Source organism: Brachyhypopomus gauderio, chromosome 14 (genome assembly GCF_052324685.1).
Source record: "Brachyhypopomus gauderio isolate BG-103 chromosome 14, BGAUD_0.2, whole genome shotgun sequence".
In the NCBI taxonomy this organism is placed as follows: Eukaryota; Metazoa; Chordata; class Actinopteri; order Gymnotiformes; family Hypopomidae; genus Brachyhypopomus; species Brachyhypopomus gauderio.
In genome coordinates this window covers 8,397,723-8,414,959 of record NC_135224.1, presented here as the reverse complement: position 1 = coordinate 8,414,959, position 17,237 = coordinate 8,397,723, and positions in this window count along the sequence as shown.

Here is a 17,237-nt window from a genome sequence, read left to right as displayed (position 1 = left end):
ACACACACAGCTTCACCAAATCACAGCTCAGGTTTGGCACACTCTATTTCATTAATGTCTGCTTTTAATAACAGTTAACATGCCTGAAAGGTGCTTTTGTTTCTGGTTAGCTACCATTTGGACTGTCTGACGTGTTAGCAATAATACCTTAAATTGAGTTAAACATTGTTCAATAAACTTTTAATTAATTCATAATTTCATATACTTGGTTGACTTACTATGTAAGCACAAGGTAAACATCAAGGTTATTTTTGAAATAGTTTCAGCTTTCTTCTGCTTTACCTTGATAGGATCTCTTGTACTATATTGGCACTAAGACTTGGAAGGGTACTTTGGCAGCAAGAAGTTGCGAAACAAAATCTGTAACCTGAGAGAAACACACGAGGATTGAAGTGCTGCCCCAGGCAAGTCCCGTTGTCATAGGAACAGGACTGCGCCCACACCTGTGTGGCAGTACAGCCCAAGGCCTTGCTCATGTTAGAAATCGTTTGTGTCTGCGCATGCGCAAGTGCATGTGTTTATATGTGCATGGAAGTGTGAGAGGTGTATGGAGTGTGATCAACATTATGACTGCATCTAGATGTCTTTAACTATTTGCTACGTTGCAAAATTACATTACTTAAAACAATTTGTGCCAAATGTTAACTATAAGCTCCTATCATGTAATAACGGAAAACAAATGCCCCGTTTACATTAGTGGAGATGTACAGTTGTTAAGCATTGTTACTATTAAGTGGGGTCCAATTTTCTATAGTTGTCCAAGGTCTGTCTTGCAGAAGTCTGTTTTGTCCTTAAAGTGTGGTTTGCTGAAGGAACGTGTGTTTTAAACACTGCTCCAAAGGCTTTGGATATTTTTCCTGCGTTCCATTTGAAGTACTTTGGGGCTTTTGAGCAGTATTGTGTCTGCTAAAAGTATCCGAATGACAGAGAGAGGGGAAAAATGAGAGGGCTTATGAGGGGAAGCAGGGTCCTGTCTCCCGCGAGAGCTGCTGCATAGCCAAGAACTGACATAATATCTCCGCACTACCACAAAGAACACATCGCTAACCCTCAGTGGAGAGCCTGCCAGCGTAGCAGCTGCCAAACGCAATAACACTCAACACCCCCCCCCCCCCCCCAACTCTCTCTCCCTCTCTCTCCCTCGCCAATCAACAAACCCCATTGTTTATGAGACGCTGTTATTGTTGGTCACTGTTCAAAAAACAAAAGAAAAATTCCAGGGACCGGGCCGGCCGTGCGAAGGCCTTTCAGCGCACAGAGCGGGAAAAAGTCGAGCGAAAGGAGTGCAAAATTCCTGTCATTCCTTGCATGGTGTTTTCTAGACTCTTGAAACGACGACACTTGGGGACTTGGCCACAGACTGAGCTATCAAGGGGATAGTGTTAAAGAGGCCCATCAAGGAGTAGAACGAGGGTGCAGCCCAAAGTTGTTAGCTTGTAATAAGCACCTCAGAGGTTTTCAATTACAAGTCCACCCTGAGTGGTGAAACTTGGTAGTACAAAAAAAAGGTCCGCTACTGAGGTCTGTTTGGACTCCAGCGTGGCTCTATCGGTCTGGTCTCATCTCGTTCTCTCTCTGGGGACGTTTCCTTTTAATCTCGCGTGTTTAAAAGTTTCGTAGATTGTCGTAAGAAAAATATTCTTGATCTACAACGTAGCAAACACGTAAAAAAATCAAGACGAAGATTTTAGGCTCGTGAGATAGTATAAAGCATTTTATTTAACAAATACACATTCAACGCAATGGTTTGTAAAATACAATTGCGTAAGATACATGACAAAATACAAACACACAGTTCTACTTAAAACATTTGCATATGATTTTATATTAACAGCATTATTTACACAATTATTAGCGTGTTATAGCATATTATAGCATGTTAAAATGATAGAAATTGGGCATGGTCCGTTCAATTTACTACACAAATGTCACGGTACGGCGGGCCCCCTACCGGTCGCCTCCGTCCACAGCGGCAGTTGTCGTTGTTTTTGTTGTTGTTGTTGTGTGCGTCCCCCAGGTGGGCGGAGCCCGCGATCCGTCTCACCTGAGGGTCGTTTGTTTGTCTATATATGTCTCGTCTTTGTACCAGTTGACCGCTGGTCATTATATCCTTCATTTGGATCAACTCACGGGTTTTGCTTTGCGCACTTCTTCTATTAAACCATCAGTTTCCCTGAGACTTGGCGTGATCGCTTCCATTTTATTTCGCTCACCCTGCCCGTCACAACAAATAGCTATACATACATACATATTGTCGTACATACATTCATTTGTGAATATATTTAACCATTCTGACTGAAAAAAGACCGTTAACACAATTCTAACATTTTTGGTTGACACTTTCGAGAGCTATCAACTCACATATCATCAGACATCAGAAACAGACTTCTCCCTACACTGATACCATTTATTTAACCATTTTTAATTTACTCTCACACCATCACAAATTGTAGAATTTATAACATTTACAAAATTATGTGTGTACAATTCTTATCCAGTTATTAGCACTGACAGATAACCTAACGTTACTGTTTTCGCCTGTGTGTTGTGTTGTCTTTAAGAAGGCTATTTGCATATTTTTGCTTATGCGTTACTTTGTTGTGCACATAAGGTATTTACAAAAGTAATACCATTCAAAGTGCTAGTGCTAAAGTTATTACAACTTAAAGAAACGCTGACGTCAGCCATTTTTTGGCTCACGAAAGCGCGAACATACACATGCACACCATGGCGTCATGTAAGTCATGTCCAGAGAGTCTCTATCCTCGCGCCGTGCCCCTCTCTCTGTCTGGGCTACTTCACAAGCAATGTCAATTTCCCGTGAACATCTTGTTACTGCTGACAGATTGACGAGGGTCTTATGTTTTTAGATCTTCTTATTGTCAGAGGTTGTGTCAGCAAAGGGACTAGAGACTGGTGAACTTGCCAGAGCGATTGAGAAATGACAGAAAATATTTCTATGGAGGAAAAGAAGAATAATGCCCAAGCAGCTTCCAAACATGACTGGAGTTGTTAAATGGGAGGAGAAAAGTAAGAGCAAATCACGGTAGATAGGCCTATGTGCAACGGGGATGTTTGAGGGAGAGAAATAAGGGATGGTAAATGCTCCCGAGAGATAGTTTCTTTAGCTAAAATTACATTAAATTAGCTCTTTTCTATTAAAGTTCGATCTATTAGTTTTTGCAAAAGTGGCACGATGCAGCTTGTCTTCTATTCACGCTACCCAATTGCTGTGTACCCATGACAAATGTAGCTCTATAGTTCGACGTACGGGCTTGATGGTTCATGCGCGAGACGCACACGTGTAGTCCCTCGCGTGCTCGCGCGGTCAATTATGGAAGCCTCAAGTTCTTGCTCACCGCAGTGAATATTTCTTGCGCTCAGAACAATGTAAGTGCAGCGATGGCTGCGTTCTTGGCTTACCAGACCAAGAGAGCAGATAGTGTAAGTATTTAGCAATGTCTGGAAAAATGAGCTCTAGGAGGTAGGCCTCTCTGTCCCTGATGGTGTGGCCATGAGCCAAAGAAAAAGAGAGCATCTTTCAAGTCATGCATGGAGGCGCAAGCGTGAGCACTACTGCTTACTGGAAAGATAATCTTTTTTCTGTGTGCGGGCACATGCAAGACGTCTTTTACGGTCTTGCACTTGGTTCATAACCACAGGCCAAAGCTGTGGTTGGCAGCGGGTTGAATCTCTGCTTTTTCGTCTTTGCCTGGGTATTTCTCATTGTTTATAAGTCTTCATTTGTGTGTGTGTGTGTGTGTGTGTGTGTGTGTGTATTTCAGACATCTAATCAATGCAGTATGTTGATCAAGAAACTCAAGATGGAATAATGTTGGGTATGTTTTTACAGTGTTCTCATTTATATAAAACTTGGTTATGTTGTGGTGCAAATATATTTGCTGAACTCGGTGTGCACAATATGTATAATTCCATAGTTTTCCAGTAGTGTAACGGATGCTATTTGAAAGGATGAAGTCAGAAGATTGGAAATTATGAATTACAACCTGTTATAGAGTTTACACTTTACTTTTCCAGTGATAATAATTTTAATCTGCTTTTTACCCGTTGTGATGTAACATAACATCTCTCTCTGGACCTTTAAATAAAAGTGTTACTTTAAGAAAGTAAAGGAACGGTTGGCTTGTCTGCCCGTCCCTTGGTCTAGCGGACTGTTGTACTGACTTTGTGTTTTATATGGGCTCTTGTAGTATTTATATGAATCACATAAATAATCAGCAGGGGGGCTGTTGCTTTGGGCTGCAGTTCTTGTCTGACTAGACAGAGGTGGCTGCTATAGCAATCCGTCCTCATTGAGAAAAGAGGGCAAAAGGTGTCTGATTTACCACTGCCATTACATGCCGACAGTTTTAGCCATGAAAATAGTTCCACTTCATATCAAAGCAATCTTCCACATTAAATTCCATGGAAACCTCTTTAACCTTGTTATTTTATGAGTTCCACTGAGTTTTATTCATATTTCCTGGCAAAGACTCGTTGCTTCAACCTCAAGAGCAAAATAACAATAAACATGGAGGCCTCACGGCGATCTTGTGAGAAACGTGATGGGGAAGGGGGTGTTCGATGGTTATGATGGCCACTTCCACAGGCCAAATACCTCTGTAAGAGTAAGCACTGGAGTTAATCAAGGATTTATGAAACAAATTAAAACGGTGAATGGTAGACAGGAAAAAGCTTTTTGACTCTATGAAATGCTGTGGGGGTTTCAGAGATCATATCCAATGGAAATGGTGTGCTTTGGACACCGTCGTGTTTTCATTGGTCATTTATTGAGGCACAGAACCCAATATCCCTATTTTCACTGGGCAACTGATCTTCCCGCAAATGAAATATAAAAAAATAAACAATTCAAGCCATGCTGAATTTTCGTCACTTAAGGAACTAAGTCTATAATACATCACAGGATAAAATATAGAGTTGGGTTGTACATTTGTGTGTTAATTGTACATTACTTTGGATCCTATTATGCATATGCACCCATCCACCATATACACTTACAACCACTGTCTCCAATGGCTTTCCATTAGAGCACGGGGGTTGACAGCAGAGTGTATGATCTGGCAGAGAATGGAGAATCTGGGAAAAGAAGTGGAATTTTGGAACTATTGATGGAACACAGTGCTGTCCGTTGTTGAGAGGCTAGCCATGGAGGAACCCCTCATGCAGCGGATCTGACTCAGTTGAACCTAGACTTGGTTAAGAAATAATAATTTTATGTGCATATACTGTCAAGGACACAAAGCAAACATTACCTAGGGGTTGGAATATTGAATACATTTTGTTGTGTTTTTTTTCGGACTCCCCCTTCTGAACAAGTTCCCAGACCTCCGTGCCACTGTGTGTCACATTTAATTTCTGCAAGTTTGCAGTTAGTGGATTCTGTTTAGTTCCAAGGACATTTAGACACAGTAAAAACTTTCTATAGAATAGTGTCACATGTACTCAACCAAGGGATGCCTTTAGGTTATGCCTTTAGCTTATGTTGGAATGCTTTCTTACAGGACAAATAAACCTAAACTAAGTGCATCTGATTTAAGGCGATGTAATGTCTGCTTCAGATCCTTTATGTGAGAGTACATTCAGAGGATTATTTTTGAAAATCTGATGACTATCAAATTCAGAAATAAAGGGATACTCGATACAGACTTTTAATTGATGGGGTAGTTTGAATGTTTGAATCTCGTTAAAGCTGAAATACAAAATCAGCAGCATACACCCACCCGACCTGAGAAAATCTGAACCATTCTTGTCAGAGCTGAACATTCTTCATGACGTCAAACTGTCAGGACCATAAAACCATGTGCCAACGCAGTGTTTTTTGTTTGATAAATACAGAGTTTGCTTCGGAGTTATTGTAAAATGAGTGAGAAGGGAAAAACCATCACAAATTCCGCAGCGAATTAGAGAGCATGTTCACATTTGAGACAGCACAGTTTATGATGAACCTATTGTTAAAGCCCTACTCGCGTGGAGCTGGACCCCAAGGGCAGAGAGCGCAAGCGTTTGCGTTTGCACGTTGAAAGAAACGAGGGCGCCCGCCTTTAAACATGCACCAAGAGGCGGCGGTGATGAGCGGGCCGTGTGCCTTCCGTGGCTGTGTACCCACGGCGTGGAGATCACAGCATTAGTCAGGAGTGAGGTGCCCCTTCTGGATTTGAAATGAGGCTTTAACGGATTGACTTAACCAAGCCCTTCTTCACTGAAGCACGGCACACTGACCACTTCTTCCCGCAGCTCCGTGTCTGTGGCCTAAACCCGGAGCACATGTTTGCGAGGTTGGCAGAACCCCAGACCAGAGCTCTATTCTGCCCCTGGCAGTGTACAGATTAGGCCTGTAATTACAGGCCTGGGTTTGGACTGGGCTTTTGTTTGAGAAAGAGAGAGAGAGAGAGAGAGGTGGTGGGGGGGAGTGATGTCATCTCTGGTTTGGAACAGTGTAGGTTGTGATCATAGTGCTGGTGTTGGTTTACTGTGCAGCACTGGGAACAGGATGAGTGAAGCTGTAGCCCCAGTAGGTCTTGAAGGTCATTAGGACGATGTGCAAGTGATAGAGCAAAGAGTTACATAAAGTATGACAGTATGCTTTATGACAGTCTTGCACAATAAGACGTCTGAGCAGACTATCTCTGATTTAGTACAGGTAAGTTCCTTTGTTAAGGAACCTTTTTTTTAGAGGCAGTGCACAAAATTGTGCAAAGCCAAGTCAGAACATAACCATTTTCCATGTTCCGGCTGAGGCCTGCCCAGAGCAAAGGCTCCGAATTTTTTCTTTTTTACAGCCTGTTGCTGTCGGTTTTATGAGCCATTGTTAAAAAATGTGGGCACGCAGAGAATTTATCCAGCAATCCCACTTTATTTGTTATCCTTTCTTTTGACAATATTTGCACGAGTCCAGTCCCAGTCCGGTGTCCTGTTAAAATAACAGAGATTAAGTGCACTTGGGTAGTCTCCTTGCTTCTTGACGGGGGGTGGGGGGGGGGGGGGGGGATGAACTGCCCATGTAAACTTGTGGTGCAGGGAGTAGCAGAGACAGCCAGCTGAGGGCTGGCTATGGTAATGGAAGCTGGGCTTGGGGAGAAAGCACGGGGGGAATAGCAGTCGTGGGCAGACTCTGCTCTCATTATCTGCTGTAACACACCGGCGCGGTTTACTGAACAACAGCAATGGGTAGTGACAGAGTGAGGAAAGCTGCATGCAAACGAGTGCAACGAGAGGAAATGGGTCACAGGAAACACACTTCTGTACCTGACAGGGGTTACACAAACCTGTTTTTGATGTGTTTTATTTTTCAGTGTTTTGGACTGATTTTGTATTCCTTTCTCGTCTTCAGTAGGGTCTTTCCACAGGGGGATGTCTCCATCTAATTGTTTTAAACATTTTTGTTCGTCAAACCCTGTTATACTCAGTTCCTTTACCTATGTGCTTTTAGGGGAATGAGAAATAGGGCGTAGAGTCGGATGAAACATTGAGCCTAAATGTTCCACACTGGCAGTAGAGGGAGCAGTGGTGCCCTTGAGGGGCCTCAGTCCTCCCACCACCTCACCTGCATCTCATATTCTCTCCTTCCCATTTGACCTTCCATGACCGCAACCTCTTTCAGTCCTGCCTGCTGCCTCTCTGTGTATATCAGGGTGTGGGCAGCGGGTGCAATGAGTGATGAGTGATGAATGCTGTGTATGGTGCTGGCCTGGTGCCCACAGTCCTGCTGGGGCTGCCAGCACCCCCCCACTCACTCACTCACTCAGTCATTGGCATCCGCTTGCATTTACCATTCAGATCTGTGGTCTGAAGTTGTGTCTTTGTTTATTTATTTATTTGTCTATTTATCTATCCATGCACATAACACAATCCAGGATATATTCTAAACCTGATTACATTTAACTATTTCCTTTGTAAAATGCTCTTCAATTAAAGCCAAAGCAGGAACCCGGTCTTAAACTTTATTAAGTGAAACCAGAGAAAAGGAAAAAAAAACCCTCAAATGAAAACAATGGAAAACACAGAGGCATTATCAGACCTTTGGCAGGGGCGAATGGGTCAATCTCACTCTTTCCATGTTATGGTTTACTGGCCAAGGAACCATGTCCGGTCCCCAATCTTGGCCCGTCTTCCTTGTGCTCTTGCTTTCTGTCTGTCTTGTCTTTCTTTCTTTCTCTCTGTGCCTGTCTCTGTCTCTTTCTCATTTATCTGTTCCAGAGGAAAACCAGAGTGGACAGGGAAGGGGATGTGATGTAATGAGATTAAAAAAATATTCTAGGTTTTATGTGGCATTTCTCTCCTTTCTTTTTGAAAGCAAATAACCCTGTGAGTGCTCAGAACGTTTAGTGGGGACTGGACGTCATCTGTCTCTGGTTTTGATTCGTGCAGAAGAGGAAGACCATTCAAACAATGCGGACACACGACCAGAGCGCCAAGAGCTGCACATAAGCCAACATCTCTAACAGAGCCAAAAAAAAAAGTGGAGGATGGACCTCGGGCGAAAGGAGACGCGGGGAGAAGACGAGGGGCTTTAAAGAGAGGAAATCCTTCTTTTGAGATGGAAAAATGGATTGTCCGGTGAAAGTTGTGCTCACGCAGGGGTGTGGTGTTCTATTTCAAAAGCCTGAGAGACTGAAGGGGCTTTTCCCCCAGCGTGTTCTGCTGCTATGCTGGGGGTTTTCAGGCAGGGAGGTCTATTGTTTCAAGGCAGTGACCCACCTGCTCAACACAATATGGACACTGTATTTATGTACTATAATAACTAAACACAAAATGATTTATGTGATGATTTCTGCTCTTTCTTTCTTTGCTTCTCTTTTTCTTTATATCTATTTTATCTTGTTTTCTCTCTCTCTCTCTCTCTCTCTCTCTCTCTTACTCACCGGCTGTTGTTTTTTGACACCATCTGGCTATGACCTCTCAACCTTTCACCCTTCACCTTGCTATCTGCTCACTGACAAACATAATGACATCTAAGACTGTCAACCATGATTTTCAGAAACCCAATGTCCAGAGTACTCTTTCAAAACCAGAAATCTAAAGCACTGGTTTTCTATTTTGATATTATTATTATAATTACATTAGTTATTATCCCAAATGCAACATCTTTATATCTTAGATGTCTTGAAGCTGCAGTAAAGTCATATTCCTTTTTCATATTTTATGCCATTCATCCCTCGAGGCATATAACTTATTTTCCAACAGACACTTGGCCAGAGTGGTAGCACAAATTAAACCTTCTTAACAAGGAAAAATCACATGAACAGAAAGGGTGGATGGGCTAGTGGGAGAAGACAAAAGAGAGGAAAACAGTTCAAACTAATAGCCAGATGTGTGACTGAAATTTCTCATGAAAATATTCAGATGAAAAACTCATTACTTATTTTTTCCATACAAAAGTTGTGCACACAGTTCTTGGATACCTACAAGAATAGTGGCTTGCATCAGAACTTGATGTAATTGGCTAAACAATGTTTAATGGCAAAGACACTGTTTGCTTAGTGATAAAAACGAGTACCAGTGATTTAAGATGCATATTTAAGAGAAGCCAATCCACATTATTACACAATCTGCAGTGATGACTATGAGATACTGAGTTGTAAATCTCATAAGAGATGACAAGATGAGAGAGATCAGGAGTCCAGACCCTGACGGGAGAATCTGACAGAAGACCATTTAGCTGTGCTGTCCGTTTTACCCTCGAAATGTTTAGCCCTCAGCCATTTAACATACTCTATTAAATTAACAAATATGAACATATTAAACCCAAAGACAAACGCATACCATAGGCCTGGCCAGAGTAAACCATGCAGACCTGAATTACAAAATATATTTTGCAAGTACCCCATACATGTGCTTATCCTCTTCAATTCTAAAGTGTCTTTGGATCCATGCATGCATCTATGGATACTTTTCCTCTGCCTAAACTGACTGTGTCATTCACTATGAGCAGGACACAGGGTTCTTATTAACCAGCAATGGTGAGGAGACAAACACCGTCATCAATCAATACGAACTAAAAAGCAAGGAGGATAACAGATGATGTCCTTTCTATATGCACGCACACACACATTCACACGTGCACACACACACACACACACACACACACATACACACACAAAATGCTCTTTACCCTTAGCCCCCCTTTTCCCCGCCTACACACACGCCTTGCCACGCGAAAAGGTTTTTGTGTGTGTGTTGGGGTGGGAGGAGCTGAAGTCCACAACGCCAAGCTCAAATGCAAAGGCAGATGAGTGTGTGTCTGTCTGTGTGTGTGTGTGTGTGTGTGTGTGTGTGTGTAGCACAAAGAGGCTGGAGAACCTTTTGTAATGTATATCAACTTGTGCCACGCAATCACCTGACATTGTTCCTCCAGGGCCCGCCATCCACCCACCCCCCCCATCCCCCCATCCCCCAACCCCCCCACCCCCCCCCCCCATCCCCCGCGCTTCCTCATAGCAGGTTGGCTGCATTGTCTGGGGGGCAGGCAGGCGGTGTGGGCCGGGTGTCTGTTAGAGGAGGGGAGGGACATGGGGGATAGAAAGGGGTGTGTGTGTGTGTGGGGGGGGGGGGGGGGTGACGCCGACCTCAACGAACACAGCGGTGACCTAAGCAGATGGCGGGCCAGGCACTCCACTCAGCCAGAATTAATAACGTGTGCCATGTCACATTGTCTGAGACGGGCTTGACAAATAAAAAAAGAGAGGGGGAAAAACACTCCTTCCGTCTCTCGTGCTGTGCCCTCTGTAGCTAAACCACCCCTCCCAAACTGTCTCTCTCTCTCTCTCTCTCTCTCTCTCTCTCTCTCTCTCTCTCTCTTTCTCTCTCTCTGAAGACCTGGCATTATTTGTGGTATATAGTCCATGTATACATTGCTGAAAAAATACAGCATATACTACACACACTCAGCAGAGAAGCACAGAATACAAATGAGCATTTCTCAACATTTTTCATTCTTGCCCTGTCTCCCTCTCTTCCACCCAGTGCAGGGGAGGTGATGTATTGAGTCATTGGGAGACATTTCCGGGGCCTCTTCTGGATCAGCGGGGGCTGCTGCCCCCAGCATGGAGGAGACCCTGAGCCCCCGACCCTGCGTCTCCTCCTCCACCCTCCCCACTCAGCCCAGTAATCACCGCACCATCCTAACAGTCCAAGAGCAAGGTCACGTTCTCAGCACTGTCAGAGCGCCGTGCCTCTCGTGTGTGCGCATATCTGGTTCGGAAGACGAGTCAGACACGTCTCCTTGCTCTCTTAAGTGAGGAGAAGATGAGGGTTTAGGGGTGTGCGTGTGTGTGTGTGTGTGTGTGTGTGTGTGTGTGTGTGTGTGTGTGTGAACGTTAGAGGGAATAATCTGGGTCAAGGTTTTGACTGGGGCCGTTGGCTGAGCTTTCATCCCCCACGTTACCTCCTACATCAAGAAATTCTGTTGCAGTCAACAATTTCATGCCGCCTATGCAAACTCTTTTCAAAACAATAGACAGTGAGATGTGCAGCCAGAAATCATACTGTCTACACAAAACCCAAGTGTCCTACTGTGTACACAAAGCCAACTATCATACTGTCTCTACACAAAACCAACTGTCATACTGTGTACACACAACCATGATACAGTTGTTACACAAAACCATAGTGTCTCTACACAAAAACCAACTGTCATTCTGTCTACACAAAACCAACTGCTATACTCTCTCTGCACAAAACCAACTGTCATACTGTCACTAATTGATAGACTGTATTTAAATTTTCTACACAATTTCAAAACATATTTGTCCTTTGACTTAAAAAAACCCTCTATATTTATGATAGGGGCAAAAAAATAGAATTGTGCATATTTTTAATGATGGCTTGTAAAACTTTAGTTGCACTCCCTCCCTCCTTGTGATTATTCTGTCAGTGCACTCTTCAAATCAGCGGTGTGCTGCATGTTGTGGTTCGACTCCTAAATAGGCCCCACTTTAAACCCCCCCACACACACACACACACACACTCACAAGCACAGTAGATGGAGTGGAGCATGCGGTGTAGTGCTATCACAGAAGATCAGACAGAAGTAACCACTGACACTAGGGAACCAGCACGGGATAGCAGGAGCCCTGATCTTCAGCTCTTCAGATAAGCAGGACTCCGTGTTGCAATTATCCCGCTTTGCCCTGAACGTTTCATTAACACACAGCCACGACTGGCCCAGACGTGTGCTGTCAGCGCCTTACTTTTGAAACAGGTATCAGGTTACTCACCAACAGGAGCCCAGTTCATCGCATAGACCAATGTTTTTTGTTTTTGGGTGTGTTTTTTTTCTTTTCTCAAACATGACCTTGTGAAGTCATGGATGAGAGCTTGGCTGACCGCATTGCTGTTTGAGATCTTGAAATCAAAATGCTGATTTTCCAACCACACGCCACCGACAAACAAAATTATGTCCATGGAGGTTTATGAAATAAACCAGCGTGACTGGAAACATTTAGCTCGATTGAGATGCCTAAATCAAAATGCATATGGAAGATAATGCTATGAAAGATGAGCTTTATCATACAAGCTACTGCGTAGAGTTTGATACCATCCCCTGGCACCAGTCTGAGCCAGGAATCTGCATGTTTGCTGGAAACGCAAACTAAAATGTAAAAAATTCACTGACCACAGAATTTTGTGGTTTGTGTGTGTGTGTGTGTGTGTGTGAGTGTGTGTGTGTGTGTTTTCTGCATAATGGTTCAATTTATCATTGATGGCACAGGCACTGAACTGACCACTTGAAACTTCTTGAAAAGTTGAGTACAATGCTACCATACAATAAGCACTGGTGGTGGAAGAATGTTACCTCTGTATCCTCTAAAATACCTGTTTTTATTTTTAGCTTGTAAGTTAGAACATCGTCTCCAGTCACGACATCATCTGCAGTGATGAGAATTTCCCTCCTCAGACCCTGAAGTTTTGCTAAAGTATGCAGACCTAGTGGATTTAATTACAAGAGACTCCACTACATCATTTGTTGGGATTTGTTGTTATTTTTTACTTTGTTGTTATTTTTTATTTTGTTGCTTGACTGGCTTTTTTGTGAGCACTGACAATGTCAGCCTTACCAATGTGACCAACAAGCATAACAGACTGCTCTGTGCGGGTAGTTCCGTTTCACCAAGGCGAACCAACACTGACTTTACAGTGCTCTATGACTTTTTCATTTTTTCCCTCTTTTTTTTTTTTTTGTTCTTCAGCCGAGTCGTCATGTCATAATAACACGACTGGTTGTTAAGTCAGACCACAAGTGGAAGGAAGTGTGAGTCAGACAAACCGTTCCTCAGAAAAAAGTGGTGTCAAGAACAGGAAGCAGAATAGCTGCATATCTTCCTCTGTCAGTGAAACAGGCTTAATGTTCAGGGTGCGCTCCCTACCACAAAGGTGCAGAGACAGACACACAACACAGAAGTGCAGGGTCTGTGTGCGGTGAACAGACATAAGTGATTCAAGGAAAATAGGTGCAAAAGTCCAAGAAAACAAAAGCAACCATAAACTGGGAATGAGTTACACGCACAAACATAATAGCAAAAACTTTGCAATCTCTGTTGGGGGGGATGTGGTATGCTTACAGTACTGGTCAAAACCTCAACTGCTTCAGCTCCGGACTGCTGGACGGGATAGGTCTGTCTGTTGGTTTGGTTTTTTTTGTAGGAATGATGCTGAGTTGAAGCTTTTGGTGGCTTGGATCTCTGCGGAAGACTGGACACAGGTAACCTAGGACATGGAGTAATGGGAAGTCTCTGGAGTCTGAGGGCACTGGTGTGGTCTGGCCATTCTCTGACCAGTACAAAAAAACGAGTTCCTCTGCTGATCTACACAGAACCTTTGCTTGAGGCTCACCTGGGGTTAAAGGTCAGTCTGGCACCTAGTCTGAATGTCCTCCACAGATGAGACATGAAATGGGGGTCCTCAATCAGAGATGGTGTCCTCTGTCAACAAAGCAATGAGATATTGTCTCAGCCATTTGGAAGGCAGCAGGCAGACCAGGCACAGGGACCAGACAGCAATGTTGCAGCAGGTCACACCAAGGTCACTTTAGTATGGGTGATGATGTGGCACTTTAGTCTGTGTGCAGGCTTAAAATGACCGTACATATTTATCACTATATTTTTGGACACAAATACGGCCGTTTTCTGGTTTTTACATAGCATGGTTGGTAAGGGCCTTGATAAGACGGCCAAGCCAAAGCCAATGGCTGCGCATGGGTAAGTTTTATAACAGTTGTTTTTCAGGTGATCAGTACTTGGTCTGTTGTCACAGAAATAAATGAAAAGTTGAACCTTGTGTAGCAAAATGCCCTGTATTTCAAACAACACTCTGAAATGGTAACGCACCTGAGAACTGTAATGTAAGTCTGGGCGCTGAACCGCCATGCACTGAATAGGCTGAGACATGTAAATTCATTTCAAAATGGGATGTTTTTGCAGCATAGATTCTGTAGGTAGAATGTATGCCCTGGGGGAGTGACCATTTTGAAACTTTCACTGTGTGAACATGTTACTTCAAAATGATTTATTTCAATATAATGAGGGACATGTTCCATTATAAAAGACATTTAAGTAATAAATACAGTATGTGTCATGTGTTGTGTTCTTATCCAGAGTCCATTTAGGGTGTTACTTGCAAAAACAATTTGAGAGATTGTTCACACATTTCTTTCTTTTCATTAACATGCATGATGCAATTTGAGTGCTAATAGCTTTTTGTGAATAGCGTATTGTTTTGGGATTTGTTTCAATGATCACACAATGATTTGTTTTTAGTGGATACAGTATTTGTGTAATATGACTTAATACCTGATAAGTAAAAGTTAATCTTTCATTTGTTCATTTGAAGATATATAGCAGATTATGTTCAAGCACACAGTCATTGACATGGACAGTGAATTTTCCTAATGTCATGTCCCTCAGTCATTATCATAATAATCTTCTTCTGGTATTTCAGTAATAACATGGTTAGAGTGGAAAACAATTCATGAATTGTGAAATGTTTTTCAAGCTAAACTACCTTCTCATCTGAGTGCTATGCGGCTTCCAAAGTGAGCAGGTTACTATCCTCTGATGAATCCATGATCTCTTATTATCGTTAGTGTTTTTATTACAAATCTAAACAAATGACTTGATGCTATTTAGCAAATGTGTTCAAATGTATTCATGTACTATGTATTTTACTTCTGTAATTGACTAGTGACTACACAAAGTTCACTGTCGCTGTCCTCTTCCTCTTCATCCCCTGTCCTTGTGGATTGAATATACATTTGTCTGATGGAGACATCTGTCACATAACTTTTAATCTATACTAATTTTAGTTTTTATTTTTGTATTTACCATGACAAAAATCATGGGTTATCAAAATTGCTAGGTAAGTGTGCAACAACCCGACAGGGCATCGATTCCACAAGTGGACGAAAGACGTGTGGCATTTCTGGACAACTTGGGCATGAAGGCACAGTGTACCTGAAGTGCTTGAAGGTGAACATATCAGGCACTGGAGCAGTGGACCCAACCACAATGCCATGAGCTCATACCAGACTACACAGCACCTTGTTGACAACTGGGGTCCACGGCTTCATGGGGTCTGTGCCACACGCAACCCCCACACACGTGGGGTGTGACGGAAATAATTGGTACCATGACTCATCGGACTGCACCAGATGTTGCCAGTCCTCTAGGGTCCAGTTAACAACCTTGCAAGCCCAGGTGAGGTGCTGTGTCTGGTGTCATGGTGTTAACAGAGGCACTCTGGTGGGTCTTCTGGTCCCATATGCCATGGAAGCTAAAGAATGTTCTACACTCCCGCAAGACATGTGTGGGAGCTCCTGCATTGAATGCGGATGTGAGTTCTGCCAGAGTTGCTTGTGTGTTAGCGCCACGGACGTAATTTGGGGGGGGGGGGGGGGGGGGGGGGGGGGGACATGTCCCCCCCACTTTTTCAAAAGCCGGGTTTGGTCCCCCCCAGTTTTTACGGTTAAAACCAAATATTTAAATAGCGACGAATCCATGTCCCCCCCACTTTTGAAATAAAAATTACGTCCATGGTTAGCGCAGACAATTCTAGCCAGATGTTGGTGGTCACATTTGCATATACATATTTGCTAGAGATTCAGTAACTTGATTGTAGTGTTCATAGTTGTTCATAGTGGTAATTTAAATATTCTTCAAATAGATAAGGCATCAGTCTATGTTTGAAGATTGCAAGGGACACTGCTGACCAGACAGCCAGTGGACGTTCGTTCCATCATCTAGGAGTCAGAACAGAGAGTGGTCTCAAGTCTTCCACAAGACTTGAAGTGATTGTTAAGTACCCGTGGGCGGCCACTGCAGTGTCTGTGTGAGGTATTCCTAGCACACATGTGACACCGTGGATCAAGGAGTGTTAAACGCCTGTACATCTTCAGAAATGGAAGGTTGTATCTGTCGGACACTATCTGTCTGACACTATCATGCCTCATTTGAACTCCAACAATCCACATCATCCATCATGCCATGAGCATGCTAGGCAGTGTTTAACCTCACTAACAAGATAATACCTCACAACACATACAGTTGTGGGTGTTCCCAAGTCATCTTCTGAGGTAACACCCCTTCATAATCAACTGCTACATATGGATCTGCCATGACTTTTGAGATATCAGCGTACATTTTGTTGCACGTTCTGACAGATGTATTCACTGAACAGCTATATTCTGTATACAGATATATGCAAATGTAACTACTGTGAACTTTACTATAGTTAGTAGCACAAGGCACTTCAAAGTTCAAATAAGAACTTTCAAATTTGTTGGCCTACTGCAATTGTGCTGTACCAGTCCTTTATAGAGGGACTCAAAATGCACTTTAAAGTGGAAATAAGCATTTTTCATGTTTAATATAATAGTATTGGTTTTTTGTGATACACAGAGGAAAGGCCATCGCTCAAACAAATTATCCTGTATCAGCTATATCATGTAGTATATTGCTGTTATTATTATGTGGTTAAAGTAAGGTGTATGTCTTTCACGAATGTAGTTTGGTACATTAACATTATAATTATGTGCAGATGATAAATACATGGCTTTATTAGATGGTGTCTCATAAGCCTAAGAATGTTGGCAGCCATAGTAGCTTGGCCCTGAAGTCATGATTGGCCCCCTCAGTTAAACTACTGGTTTTTGCATCTGGAGTAGCTGTCCAGGGCGAGGGTTAAACTCGCTGAGGTGCTGCACTGTGTGTGTGTGTGTGTGTGTG